The 15776-nt window shown below is 40.8% G+C and overlaps 1 long non-coding RNA gene across 2 annotated transcripts; it reads left to right on the top strand.

Moving 5' to 3' along the window:
• Positions 1 to 253: 253 nt before the first annotated feature.
• LOC110500294 (uncharacterized) lies at positions 254 to 3386 on the top strand. 2 transcript variants are annotated; one of them, XR_002470080.3, is made up of 4 exons: positions 254 to 488; positions 1464 to 1586; positions 2140 to 2564; positions 2668 to 3386. It is a non-coding gene; the product is annotated as an uncharacterized LOC110500294 (long non-coding RNA). The 2 variants fall into 2 exon arrangements; XR_016490072.1 differs by lacking the exon at positions 254 to 488 and adding an exon at positions 1198 to 1344.
• The last annotated feature ends 12390 nt before the right edge of the window (positions 3387 to 15776 follow it).

The following is a 15776-nucleotide window of genomic DNA, read 5'->3' as shown; positions in this document are numbered from 1 at the left end:
TGTAATATAAAACAGATCTTCTATCTTCTACTGTAGAAAGGTGAATATTTTAAGAAAGTTTGAAAGGCATATACTCAAATGTCTGTTTTGGTCTAATGAAACCATTAAGTATTTGATCAAATGTATTTTAGTAGTGGGCAAGGTCATTGGCTGTCTTCTTTTGTAATCATTGAGCCTATGTCAATAATGTATTTATTCAAATGTTATTCAAAATATGTAGCTGTGGAATACCTTCCATCCTCTGGAGCTGGTCAGACCTGCTTTAGAGAGAACACTGAAGACCTTACAGCTTGACTATGTGGGCCTATACATTGTTGAATTGGACACTGCCTTCAAGGTACAGCAATGACTGAATATTGAATACAATTCTATCACTCTACATTTCTACCTAAAATGTGTAGTTTCGTGAAGCCAGGAGACACATTCTACCCCAAGGCTGGAATGGGAAGTACTTATACCATGATACAGACCTCTGTGCCACATGGAAGGTAAGCCAACTAGACCTGCAAAACAACCCCTGATTCAAATGAGTTCAAGGATGATCCGTGTCAGTTACTGATATACACTGCGCCACACTTGGTAAAAAAATATATAAAAAATGCATTCACCATTGTATTTTAAATTCACAAAGTGTACAAGACATCTTCAGCTTGTAGAAATACAGTTTTGTAAAAGCTTTAGCGTTCACCCAAAGGTCAAGGCCAAGGCCATAAAGGGTAGTAAAATCCATCCTGCTCACTTTGCAGTGAAGGGTAAAGTCTGGTTCCTGAGCCTCCTGAGTGCATTGCAGTGCTTGAGGCATCACTACAGACCCGGGTTCGATCCCAGGCTGTGCGTTGCCTCATGGGGACCCATGAGGCAGCGCACAATTGGCCCAGCGTCGTCTGAGTTAGGGGATGGTTTTGCTGGCCGGGAATTCCTTTGTCCATCCCACTCTAGCGACTCATTGTGGTGGGCAGGGCGCATGCAAGCTGACTTTTTATTTATTTTTTATTTATTTTACCTTTATTTAACTAGGCAAGTCAGTTAAGAACAAATTCTTATTTTCAATGACGGCCTAGGAACAGTGGGTTAACTGCCTGTTCAAGGGCAGAACGACAGATTTGTACCTTGTCAGCTCGGGGGTTTGAACTTGCAACCTTCCGGTTACTAGTCCAACGCTCTAACCACTAGGCTACCCTGCCGCCCCTTTCCTCCACATATTGGTGTGGTTGGCTTCCGGGTTAAGAGAGCAGTGCAGCTTGTCAGGGTTGTGGCTCTCAATCTTTGCCTCTCCCGAGTCCGTTGGGGAGTTGAAGAAATGGGACAAGACTTTAGCTACCAATTGGATATCACGAAAAAGAGGTAAAAAAAGATTGTGTTCCTTTTCTTTTAGAGTGCTTAGCCAGAATGAATGAGATGTCTTTTTAATGTATGTGTTTTGAGTTTCTTGGTTTTGTTTTATTTTCCTTCCATGAAAACAGGATTTAGGGGCTTGCAAACATGCTGGCCTAACCAAGTCTCTGGGAGTTTCCAACTTCAACAAGAGGCAGCCAGAGCTGATCCTGAAGAAACCAGGCCTCGAACACAGACTGGTCTCAAATCAGGTAGACATAGTTTGCGTCCAAAATGGCACCGTATTCCCTGTGTAGTGCAGCAGTATATAGGGAATAGGGAACCATTTGGGACACAATCATGAACTCCAACTGCTAAAGAACTATGTAACAACAATATAACTGTAGTAATTACAATGTTACTAAACATGTATAAGAGCTGATTGATCTTCTTAGAGTGCTTTATTTTCTCTCAACACCGGTTGAATGTCATCCATATTTCACTCAGCCGAAGCTGCTTGAATAGTTGCAGAACGACATAGTCATTGTGGGATACAGCTCCATAGGAACATCAAGAGATGCATCCTGGTAAAACTAATGCACTACATTAGAAAATAATTATCAATGACATAATCAATGGTGATTACATTGGATGAGGACAACCCAATTAATCCAATGGTTAATGATTCATGGTATAGTCAATCAAATAAGTACAGCTATTAGTCTGCAAAAAGATTGAGCACAAAATGCATGTAGCTATGTACAGCTAGATATACATACCTAAAACATATTTTCTTAACTGTGTTGATTACATTTCACGTAATAGGGTGAATCTGACCTGTCCGCCCTTGTTGGAAGATGAGCTCTTGGTGTACATTGCCCACAAGTACAAGAAGACTACAGCTCAGATGTCCCTGTGGTTCAACATCCAGAGAGGGGTGCTAGTCATCCCTAAGAGCTTCAACCCACAGCACATAAAGGATAACTGTTAGGTCTGTGTGAATCTAAGACACATGTGCCATTTGAATAATGTCAGATTGTGGGACACAACATTTTATGTATTGGGAGTGCAAAATGTATTTAGCTACAATTGTTATTGACTAAGTGAAGGATAACTCCTGAAGCATATGATGTCACATTCATGTTTCCCTCATATCTCCCAATGAAGATATTTTACTTTTCCCTAACTGAGGCTAAAATGAAGGCAATAGAGGACCTAAACAAGAACATTCGGTTGGTGGAGCTTCTCATGTAAGTATACAGAAGACTTTCTGATTGCACTGCAACACTTTGTATGTTTTCTCCATTTGCTTCCAGATATTGTTTATCTAAAAATATTACTCTGATTCAACAGGGAGAGTGACCATCCAGAGTACCCCTTCATGACAATTACTAGACCTGGCTTCTACAGACAGAAATGTAAAAATGCAATTCATATTTGCTCAAATTAAGTTCCTTACTGTTATTTGTAGGCTACTTTACGTATTGTTCTCTGGCTTTGTAATGTAATATCGCATTTCAAGGTAAGACACAGATGCAGACAACGTCAAATTAACAGCAGTTTATTAATCCAACAGGGGCAGGCAAAGACAGGTCAGGGGCAGGCAGGGGTCAATAATTCAAATAGGTGGGGCAAAGGTACAGAACGGCAGGCAGGCTCAGGGTCAGGGTAGGCAGAGGTCAGTAATCCAGATAGGTGGGGCAAAGGTACAGGACAGCAGGCAGGCTCAGAGTCGGGGTAGGCAGAAAAGGTAAAAACCTGGAAAACTAGGAAACAGGAGCCATCAAGAGACAGAAACAGGGGGAAAACCGCTGGTAGGCTTGACAAAACAAGACAAACTGGCAACAGACAAACAGAGAACACAGGTATAAATACACAGGGGAAAATGTGCAACACCTGCAGAGGGTGGAGACAATCACAAAGACAGGTGAAACAGATCAGGGTGTGACATATAAATCATGTGTGCATAATATAATGCATCAACCACAGTAGTATTATAATAAAACATTTTAAAAAGTTTTAAAACTATTTTTATTGAATATTCACAAAAAAATAAACAACTTTCGAAACAACTTTTTGTCTGGAGAGGATCATTTCACCGTTGCAATTGAGTGTGTCCAGCATGGAGAAGTAGTCTCTGCAACAAATTCGGTGCATCAAGGCAGACATGAAGAGTCCAAATTTTTCTTTGTATTCTTTTTATTTAACCTTTTATTTAACTAGGCAAGTCAGTTAAGAACAAATTCTTAATTACAATGATGGCCTATCAAAAGGTAAAAGGCCTCCTGCGGGGACAGGGGCTGGGATTCAAAATAAATAAAATAAAAAAATGGGACAAAACACACATCACAAAGAGAGACAACACAAAGAGAGACCTAAGACAATATCATTGCATGGCAGCAACACAACATGAAAACAACATGGTAGCAACACAACATGGCAGCAGCCCAGGATACAAACATTATTAGGCACAGACAACAGCACAAAGGGCAAGAAGGTAGAGACAACAATACATCACACAAAGCAGCCACAACTGTCAGTAAGAGTGTCCATTATTGAGTCTTTGAATTAAGAGATTGAGATAACACTGTCCAGTTAGAGTTTTTGTTGCAGCTCGTTCCAGTCGCTAGCTGCAGCGAACTGAAAAGATGAGCGACCCAGGGATGTGTGCACTTTGGGGACCTATAACAGAATGTGACTGGCAGAATGGGTGTTGTATGTGGAGGATGAGGGCTGCAGTAGATATCTCAGATAGGGGGGAGTGAGGCCTAAGAGGGTTTTATAAATAAGCATCAACCAGTGGATCTTGCGACGGGTATACAGAGATGATGTAACGGATCTCGTCCTCCTCTTCTGAGGAGGAGTAGCGAGAAGGATCGGAGGACCAATGCGCAGCGTGGTAAGTGTCCATAATGTTTAATCAAAACACAACAGAACACTGGAACTAAACAATAAACGTGAATAAACGAAACAGTCCCGTGTGGCAACAAGCACTGACACGGAAGACAAACACCCACAACTCAAAAGTGAAACCAGGCTACCTAAGTATGATTCTCAATCAGGGACAACGATTGACAGCTGCCTCTGATTGAGAACCATACTAGGCCGAACACAGAAATCCCAAATGATAGAAAAACGAACATAGACAACCCACCCAACTCAAACCTTTAAGAGGCTCCTCTGTCCTCCACTCGTTACCTGTATTAATGGCACCTGTTTGAACTTGTTATCAGTATAAAAGACACCTGTCCACAACCTCAAACAGTCACACTCCAAACTCCACTATGGCCAAGACCAAAGAGCTGTCAAAGGACACCAGAAACAAAATTGTAGACCTGCACCAGGCTGGGAAGACTGAATATGCAATAGGTAAGCAGCTTGGTTTGAAGAAATCAACTGTGGGAGCAATTATTAGGAAATGGAAGACATACAAGACCACTGATAATCTCCCTCGATCTGGGGCTCCACTCAAGATCTCACCCCGTGGGGTCAAAATGATCACAAGAAGTGCCAGACGTGTCCCCCTGCTTAAGCCAGTACATGTCCAGGCCCGTCTTAAGTTTGCTAGAAAGCATTTGGATGATCCAGAAGAAGATTGTGAGAATGTCATATGGTCAGATGAAACCAAAATATAACTTTTTGGTAAAAACTCAACTCGTCGTGTTTGGAGGACAAAGAATGCTGAGTTGCATCCAAAGAACACCATACCTACTGTGAAGCATGGGGGTGGAAACATCATGCTTTGGGGCTGTTTTTCTGCAAAGAGACCAGGACGACTGATCCGTGTAAAGGAAAGAATGAATGGGGCCATGTACCGTGCTATTTTGAGTGAAAAACTCCTTCCATCAGCAAGGGCATTGAAGATGAAACGTGGCTGGGTCTTTCAGCATGACAATGATCCCAAACACACCGTCCGGGCAATGAAGAAGTGGCTTCGTAAGAAGCATTTCATGGACCTGGAGTGGCCTAGGCAGTTTTCAGATCTCAACCCCATAGAAAATCTTTGGAGGGAGTTGAAAGTCTGTGTTGCCCAGCAACAGCCCCAAAACATCACTGCTCTAGAGGAGATCTGCATGGAGGAATGGGCCAAAACACCAGCAACAGTGTGTGAAAACCTTGTGAAGACTTACAGAAAACGTTTGACCTCTGTCATTGCCAACCAAGGGTATATAACAAAGTATTGAGATAAACTTTTATTATTGACCAAATACTTATTTTCCACCATAATTTGCAAATAAATTCATAAAAAATCATACAATGTGATTTTATGGATTTCTTTTTTTCATTTTGTCTGTCATAGTTGAAGTGTACCTATGATGAAAATTACAGGCCTCTCTCATCTTTTTAAGTGGGAGAACTTGCACAATTGGTGGCTGACTGAATACTTTTTTTGCCCCACTGTACTTTTGTTAGCTGCATGTGTGACATCCATCCACCAGTTCTATTTATAATATTTTACAAAGATTATAGCTTTTTCATTTTTCTTTCTCGGAAAATTCTGTTCTCTTTTATCAATTAGTATGTTTGAGTTTAACCACATAATATGTTCTGTCTTTTCTGGTGGATTAAACTGAAATTGCGATCAGATTTCTATGGCTTGTTTTAAAAATAGCTATATTTTGGAGACCATTTCATTTTCAAATATCCGAAAGTGAGAGGTTGAAATCTGAATAAAGGGAAAAAGGCCATTCTTGAACATGGGGTGAGACATTTTTACTAATCTGCTGAAGAACCAGCTTGGATTTAAGTATAGCTTCTGTATGACTGATGTCTTTAGTGAGAGGTCTAATGCTTTAATATTGAATAATATCTGTCCTCCGAATTCATATTCATTAAATAAATAGGCCCGTTTAATTTTGTCTGGCTTGCCGTTCCAAATAAAATTGATAATTTTTTGCTCATATAATTAAAAAAACAGGTTGCTAGGTGTACGCAAGACCATAAGCAAATAGGTAAACTGGGTAAATCAGGGTGATTATTCCTCAAATAGAAAGTTATTTTCCTTTCCATCCTTCCAACATTTTTGCTAACTTTCTATTAAAATGTATTGTAGTGAACTCATTTATTTATTTTGGGATATGTATACCAAGTATGTCCTTATCACCGTCAGACCATTTTATTGGTAAACTATACGGTGATGTAAAATAATTGTGGTTATCACCCATTTAGCGAGTTTCCCCCTCACTCCTGGCTCTCTCTTCTCCTGTAGCTCCAAGGCATAGCGATTGGTCTCCTCTACTATGTCTCCCACCAGCTCCTCTGTCAGGAACAGCTTGAAGCACTCTGCCTCAGATGGAAATGGCAAGGGGCGTTGCACTCCAGACTGGGACTCATCAAAGCAAACAGCAGGGACAGGGGGGGTGAAATGGCTGGCGGCCTTCCAGCTACCATAGACCTCCCGTACTTCATCCACTGTCGGTCTGCCTCCATCACCACAAGCATCTTCAAAGGAACGTGGGACTTCGTCAGTGGACAAGGTGTCCTCAGATTCTGGATTTTCCTTGGCTACAAGGTTGAGGGGCAGCTCCTCAATGTCACTGTCAGAATGTGACCATACTCAGACTCATTGTCAGAATTGATAAAAATCTCCAGAATTTCTGCATTTGTGAGTTGTCTCCTTCTGAAAGACATTGCTAATGCTACAGCTTAGCCCACTAGCTACATACATAGACAACAACACTGAATGGCTCAGAGTGGGAGTCAGAGGTTACATGATTGACTGCAGGCACGCGCCACTTATATGCAGGCACGCGCCACAGAAAATGTTTTGTGTGGTAATTATTTATTTATTTACATGTTTACAAGTACTGGTGACAAATCATGCATTCTGATTCTCTTCGTGTGTGTAAAATACATTATTTTGAAGGTTGTACTAATTATGATGAGCTAAGCTAATTCCAGCTATGTGTGGAGCCATGTTTGTTGACATACAACGCATTATGGGTTTTACGCAATTCTGGGTTTCATGTCTGTCATACCAAAGATGTTATCACAAAATGAGGTGTGGGAGGGTTCACTAATTTTTCGATTCGACTTTCGGAAGTGAATGATGGGATGTGAACTATGGTAGACGACACACCCCCTTCAACATGCATACTGCAAAAATACCAAACTCTTCGTCTCCTCTTATTATCTTTGGTTGACCCCAAAAAACAAAAATGGCGGTGTGCATAAACTACCCATCATCAGATTACTTTCGATTTCTAGAAAGTGTTTTACTAAATGATTTAGATCAATGGTGAGCTCACCCGTGATGTTATGAATTATAAATAGTAATTGCTATTAACTAATTAATATTGTAGTTTCTGTCAGCCGAGAGTCTAAATATGACCGCTTGTGTTATCTTTCCTCAGTTAGCGCAAGGACAAATGTAGCCTACATTTTACAGTTTGGATGATTGTGTTATGCTGTAGCTACTTCAGTGAATGTCTGAACATTGCATCCAAAAATGAACTGGTCACATTCACGACATAACTTTGTAAGGACTGTGTTTGTGCAAAATGTTTCTATGAAAAACCTGTGTGGCCAGCTCAAATGCTGACTGTTGCGTCAATCGAAGCTGGACATTCTAAATAAGCATTCTAATCACACCCGTGTGGAAAGGTTGCCCAAAAAAATCCATACAATTATCTTTGGTTAGTGGAGATGGAGACTGAAATGAAAAAATATGCTTAAAGTACTTTGCTTCCTCTTTCAAAATATTGTTGGGTGAATCATGGGTGATTCCATAATTTGTAACAAGTTTCAGTACATTATTTTTGGTAGCATTTCTATGTTGAAGTTTAAAAAATAATTTGGTGAATTTGTTCCCATATTCCATCCAGTTCTCTTTATTTTTTTACAATATATTACACTTGATCTTTATTGAATAAGTTCCTAATTTTCTTTTTGTTTTTCCTTTTTCTGTTCCTCTATGGTTGTAACGGTCCTCTGATGAAGAGGATGAACAAAACAAGTTATCATCCAATAGGTTTTGATTCAATTTCCAATATCCTCGCCTATGTGAAAATTCTATAAGAATAATATATATGCCAATTATTTGATGGTCCAACCTCATTCTGTCCCCTATAAAAATAGCCCACATTAACATATGTAGCCTAAGAAACAAGGTTCATTAAATCAATATCTTGCCAGTAAGAGATGACATCCATATTGTGACTATCTCTGAAACTCACTTAGAAACTACTGATAATACCTACAGTGGTAGCGATACTTGGTTATAACATCTACAGAAAATATAGAAATGCCAATGGGGGTGTGTTGCGGTCAGTGTTGCGGTCTATATTCAGAGCCACATTTCTGTAAAGCTTAGAGAGGAGCTCATGTTAAATACTGTTGAAGTAATAGGGCTACATGTTAATCTGCCTCACTTAAAGACCATTCTTGTAGGAAGCTGCTATAGACCACCAAGTGCTAACAGTCAGTATCTGGATAACACGCAAAACACCAGTCTCAATGTCAACAGTGAAGAGGCATCTCCGGGATGCTGGCCTTCGAGGCAGAGTTCCTCTGTCCAGTGTCTGTTATTTTGCCCATCTTAATCTTTTCTTTTAATTGGCCAGTCTGAGATATGGCTTTTTCTTTGCAACTCTAGAAGTCCAGCATGCCGGAGTCGCCTCTTCACTGTTGATGTTGAGACTGGTGTTTTGTGGGTACTATTTAATGAAGCTGCCAGTTGAGGACTTGTGAGGCATCTGTTTCTCAAACTAGACACTCTAATGTACTTGTCCTCTTGCTCAGTTTTGCTTCACTTTTTTAATCAGAACAGCAGTTTTCAGCTGTCCTAACATAATTGCAAAAGGGTTTTCTAATGATCAATTAGTCTTTTAAAATTATAAACTTGGATTAGCTAATACAACATGCCATTGGAACACAGGTGTGATGGTTGCTGAAAATGGGCTTCTGTACGCCTATGTAGATATTCCATAAACAAAATCGGCCATTTCCAGCTACAATAGTAATTTACAATGAATTTGATGTTATTTTAATGGACAAAATGCTTTTCTTTCAAAACAAGAACATTTCTAAGTGGCCCCAAACTTTTGAATGGTTGTGTCATAGAGAGGTAGGAATAGTTCTACCTCTCCTTGGTCAGCATGCAAAGCTGCACACAGCACCGTTTGATTAAGCTACTGATATTGCCAGGGGTTGTTCTGCATGCAAAATGACTCTCCATGAAAAATGACATCAATACTCAGATCGAGACCAACCACAACACAGCACTGACCCTGGCCTGCCAACGTGGAGCAAATAAAGATGACGAGCTTAGGGCAAGGATTTCTTTCCAGAGAGACATCAGGGATTGTAACATACTATGTTTCACGGAAACATGGCTCTCTCGGGATTTACTGTCTGAGTCCGTCCAGCCAGTCGGGTTCTCAGTATAACGCACAGTAAGGAATAAATATCTCTCCGGGAAGAAGAAGGGTGTTTCATGATTAACGACTCATGGTGTGATTGTGATAACATACAGGAACTAAAGTCCTTTTGTTCACCCGACCTAGAATACTTCAATCAAATGCCAACCATATTATCTCTCAAGAGAATTATCTTAGTTTATAGTCACAGCCGTGTATATCCCCCTCAAGCCAATACCCCGACGGCCCTCAAAGGACTTTATGCAAACTGGAAACCACATATCCTGAGGCCGCATTTATTGTAGCTGGGAATTTTAACAAAGCAAATTTGAGAAAAAGGCTGCAGAAGTTCTATCAACACATTGACTGTAGTACTCGCGCTGCTAAAACACTCGACCACTGCTACTTTTACTTCCGCGATGCATACAAGGCCCTCCCCCGCCCTCCTTTCGGCAAATCTGACCACGACTCATTTTGCTCCTCCCTTCCTATAGGTAGAAACTCAAACGGGAAGTACCCGTGCTAAGGACTATTCAACGCTGGTCTGACCAATCGGATTCCACACTTCAAGATTATTTTGATCACACAGACTGAGATATGTTCTCGATCACAAGATGGCGCCGACAGAGATGGTCACTTGGATTCCCGTCCTTAGGAAACTATGCAGTATTTTGTTTTTTAATGTATTATTTCTTACATTGTTATCCCAGGAAATCTTAAGTCTTATTACATACAGCTGGGAAGAACTATTGGAGTCTTATTGTGGTACAGGATGGCAGGCAGTCTCAGGGTCAGGGCAGGCAGAAAGGTCAATACCTGGTAGGACTAGAAAACAAGAGTAAGAAACAGGCAGGAGCAGGGGAACAAACGCGGGTAGGTTTCACGAACAAAACGAACCGGCAACAGACAAACAGAGAACACAGTTATAAATACACAGGGGATAATGGGGAAGATGGGCGACACCTGCCTGGTGGGGGGTGGAGACAAGCACAAAGACAGGTGAAACCGATCAGGGTGTGACAGTCGGGCTGTATCACCGCCTGGTACGGCAACTGTACTGCCCACAACCGTCTACCCAATGCATCACCGGGGACAAACTACCTGCCCTCCAGGACATCTTCAGCACCTGATGTCAAAGGAAGGCCAAAAAGTTAATCAAGGACAACAACCACCCGGGCCACTGCCTGTTCAGCCCGCTATCATCCAGAAGGCGAGGTCATCAAAGCTGGGACCGAGAGACTGAAAAACAGCTTCTATCTCAAGGTCATCAGACTGTTAAATACCCATCACTAGCATATTAGAGGCTGCTGCCTATATACATAGACTTGAAATCACTGGCCACTTTAATAAATGGAACGCTAGTCACTTTAATAATGTTTACATATTTTGCAATACTCATCTCATATGTACACTACCGTACAAAAGTTTTGGGTCACTTAGAAATGTCTTTGTTTTTGAAAGAAAAGCACATTTTTTGTCCATTAACCTCTCTCAACCACCCATCCCGGATCCGGTAAAATTGTCATCAGCAACGCTGAATAGCATAGCGCCACAGTCAAATAATATTACTAGAAAATATTTATATTCATGAAATCACAAGTGAAATATAGTGAAACACAGCTTAGCCTTTTGTTAATCACCCTGTCATCTCAGATTTTGAAATGATGCTTTACAGCCAAAGCAAGACAAGCATTTGTGTACGTTTATCGATAGCCTAGCATAGCATTATGTCCAGCAATCAAAGCAATCAAATTAAATCGTTTACCTTTGATGAGCTTCGGATGTTTTCACTCATGAGACGCCCAGTTAGAGAGCAAATGTTCATTTGGTTCCATAAAGATGATTTTTTTATAGCCAAAATACCTCTGTTTGTTCTTCACGTTTTGTTGAGAAATCCGCCGGAAATTACGGTCATGACAATGCCGAAAAATATTCGAAATTAGATCCATAATATTGACAGAAACATGGCAAACGTTTTTTATAATCAATCCTCAAGGTGTTTTTCAAATACCTATTCGATAATATATCAACCGGGACAATTGGTTTTTCAGTAGGACCGATTGGAATAATGGCTACCTCTGTATTTTGGCTACCTCTGAATCTCTCTGGGAGCATCAGGTGACCACTTGCGCAATGTAGCCGATTACGGGTATTCTTCAACATAAATGCGTAAAACTACGTCACAATGCTGTAGACCCCTTGGGGAATACGGAGAAAAAGTAATCTGGTTGATAGCCCATTCACTGCTCAATTAGGGACGCATTGGGAACGCAGGGCTTTCAAAACATGACGCACTTCCGGATTGGATTTGTCTTAGGATTTCGCCTGCAACATCAGTTCTGTTATACTCACAGACAATATTTTTACAGTTTTGTCCCATTTACTACGGGCAAGTTATTTTTCCAAAAATGAAAATACTGCCCCCTAGTCACAAAAGGTTTAATCTAACTGCCTTTAGCTCAGCCCCAGAGGCAAGGATATGCATATTCTTGGTATAATTTGAATGGAAACCTTCTGAAGTTTGTGGAAATGTTAATTGAATGTAGGAGAATATAACACAGTAGATCTGGTGGAAGAAAAGAGAAAGAAAGAGCATACGTTTTCTGTTTTTTATTGTTGTAGCATCATCTTTCACATGTACTAGAATAGCCACACAGTCAGATAGGATGCTGCAGATAATGTTGATGGATAGCACAAGAGGGCAACTGTAGGTGTGCAAAGTTTCAGACTGATAACTTCAGGAATGGGTGAGCTACATGACATTTAGTCACCCTGAAGTCACCCAGGTGTCTCACACAAGTTGCCCACCTATAACTGTATACAACAGTGCAAATAACTATATACAACATATCAAAAAGCAATTCTAACACACAAAAATGTTATATTTTTAAAATAAAAAACAGGGGTAGTGTAACGATCTGGGTGTCGTGGGTGTGAAGACAGGCGCAGGAAACAGAGAGTTCAAGGTAGTGCTCTTTAATGCACACACGGCGAACATAGGCCACCCCACGAAACACTGGGTGCTAAAAAACAAATGCCCCAAGCACGGGGACTAAAACAGTCCGGCAAAAACCCACGAACAGGAACAAACACGTTCAACTCCAACATACACAAATGTTACACAAACAATCCCGCACAAAGAAACAGGCGGGCCCAGCTGACTAATAAAGCCCAACTAATCACCACACTCCATAACAGGTGTAACCAATAAACAGACAAGGAGGGGTAGGAAAGAATCAGTGGCAGCTAGTAGGCCGGCAACGACAACCGCCGAGCGCCACCCGAACGGGAAGGGAGCCACCTTCGGTAGGAGTCGTGACAGGTAGACCCTTTGGAAGTCCTCTACACAATATTTTGCTGCCTGTGCCATGTCCCATAGCAGTCTCTTTCTGATGTAAAGCAGAGGCAAACTGAACAAGTGGTGTAGGTGATGGGGGACTTCATGCGACACAGAACACAACGACGCCTACATGCTGTGCCCTTTTGGCCCTGAGGCACAGTCATGCCTGCAGCAATGAACTGTGGCATATGAACACCACTGGAGGCAGGAGTAGAGCTGGCAGAGGTAGAGGGGGCAGAATGTGATGCAGTGGACTTTTTGCTATAGCAAGCAAGCTCCCGGATGAGCAGCTCCCTGAAGGCTAGCTGTGAGATGGGGGGCTGTCCACAGCTCTTCGCCATTTCCTTCTGCAGGATGAAGGAATTCACCACAGCAATGTCAATGAAATGGTAAAACAATGTCTTGTACCATTTCTTTGTCTTATGTAGAACATTGTAGTACCCTATCAGTGCGTCTGATAGGTCTACACCTCCCATGCTCTTGTTGTAGTCCTTGATAGCTGCAGGAATGGGGACATTTTTGGTGGTCCACCCGCTTCAGTGGGGGATGGGCACCTTGGCACCAGGGGCTCCCAGTCAGAGTCGCTATCACTGTGAAAGAAAACATAAAAAAATATATTTGTATTGTATGAGCCTTTTATCATCACATAAAATAAACAGATATGTATTGTATAGAGCAGAGGGAACAGTCACTAAGGTGAAGTGCTGTTCCATTCAACTCCGGCCATTGTTGTGGGCCTGCGCTCCCCCCAACAGCATCCAATGGCAATTTCATATGGAAATGTGGAGGAGTAGCAGGCGCTGTGGCCATGTGTGTGTTTGCTGTTCTACTCCATTCCATTTGAATAAAAAATGGAAAATATATATATCTGACATGGAATATATATATGTATACAGTGGGGAGAACAAGTATTTGATATACTGCCGATTTTGCAGGTTTTCCTACTTACAAAGCATGTAGAAGTCTGTAATTTTTATCATAGGTACACTTCAACTGTGAGAGACGGAATCTAAAACAAAAATCTAGAAAATCACATTGTATGATTTTTAAGTAATTAATTTGCATTTTATTGCATGACATAAGTATTTGATCACCGACCAACCAGTAAGAATTCCGGCTCTCACAGACCTGTTTGTTTTTCTTTAAGAATCCCTCCTGTTCTCCACTCATTACCTGTATTAACTGCATCTGTTTGAACTCGTTACCTGTATAAAATACACCTGTCCATCAAACAGACTCCAACCTCTCCACAATGGCCAAGACCAGAGAGCTGTGTAAGGACATCAGGGTTAAGATTGTAGATCTGCACAAGGCTGGGATGGGCTACAGGACAATAGGCAAGCAGCTTGGTAAGAAGGCAACAACTGTTGGCGCAATTATTTGAAAAGGGAAGAAGTTCAAGATGACGGTCAATCACCCTCAGTCTGGGGCTCCATGCAAGATCTCACCTCGTGGGGCATCAATGATCATGAGGAAGGTGAGGGATCAGGCCAGAACTACACGGCAGGACCTGGTAAATGACCTGAAGAGAGCTGGGACCACAGCCTCAAAGAAAACCATTAGTAACACACTACGCCGTCATGGATTAAAATCCTGCAGCGCACGCAAGGTCCCCCTGCTCAAGCCAGCGCATATCCAGGTCCATCTGAAGTTTGCCAATGACCATCTGGATGATCCAGAGGAGGAATGGGAGAAGGTCATGTGGTCCGATGAGACAAAATATAGCTTTTTGGTCTAAACTCCACTCGCCGTGTTTGGAGGAAGAAGAAGGATGAGTACAACCCCAAGAACACCATCCCAACCGTGAAGCATGGAGGTGGAAACATCATTCTTTGGGGATTGTAACACTTCAAAATTCCAATAGGGGGCGTGTGCGTTCCACCGGGCTTTTCATATTGCAAATGGCACCCAAGTCAACATCCAAAAGCCAAAATTTGAAAAAATATAAAAAAAAAAAAAAAACTTAAAACCCCTTAAAAAAGTGCTTTCTGGACCTTTTTTCGAAATTCTTTCGAGTTTTTTGTCAATTACACATGTGTAAGAACTGTATGAGTATACTTTTGTCATCATATATATATTTTTTTTAAGTACATGCGCATAAGGCACATGTTTTGTCCATTTGCAATATGATTTCATAGGAAGTTAAAAGTCAAAAGTCAAAAATGTCAAAATTTGGTAAAAAACTTCACACATCCTTAAAAAAGTGCTTTCTGGACCGTTTTTCAAAATTCTTTCGATTTTTGTGTCAATTACACATGTATAAGAACTTTATCAACATACTTTAGTCATACTTTATTATCATATATATATAAAAAAAAAAATACTTGTGCATAAGGCATATGTTTTCTCCATTTGGAATATGATTTCATAGGAAGTCAAAAGTCAAAAGTCAAAAATGTCAAAATTTGGTAAAAAACTTCATACATCCTTAAAAAAGTGCTTTCTGGACCTTTTTTCAAAATTCTTTCGATTTTTGTGTCAATAACACATGTATAAGAACTTTATCAACATACTTTAGTCATACTTTATTATCATATTTTTTTTACTTGTGCATAAGGCATATGTTTTCTCCATTTGCAATATGATGTCATAGGAAGTCAAAAGTCAAAGTCAAAAGTAACGATTTTCCTCCGTGCAACTGATGATCTAAAATGTGCAACAAAATTTTTTTGATTTTTTTTGTTTATGTTTCCCTACTTTTTCAAAGTCACTGTGCATTTGCAATATGTTTTAATGGGCAGGTACCATCAAGAATTTGTCATGCT

This window comes from Oncorhynchus mykiss, chromosome 21 (genome assembly GCF_057628025.1).
Source record: "Oncorhynchus mykiss isolate SJ-2025 chromosome 21, ASM5762802v1, whole genome shotgun sequence".
NCBI classification, from domain to species: Eukaryota; Metazoa; Chordata; class Actinopteri; order Salmoniformes; family Salmonidae; genus Oncorhynchus; species Oncorhynchus mykiss.
This window is presented reverse-complemented; position numbering and strand designations above follow the sequence as displayed.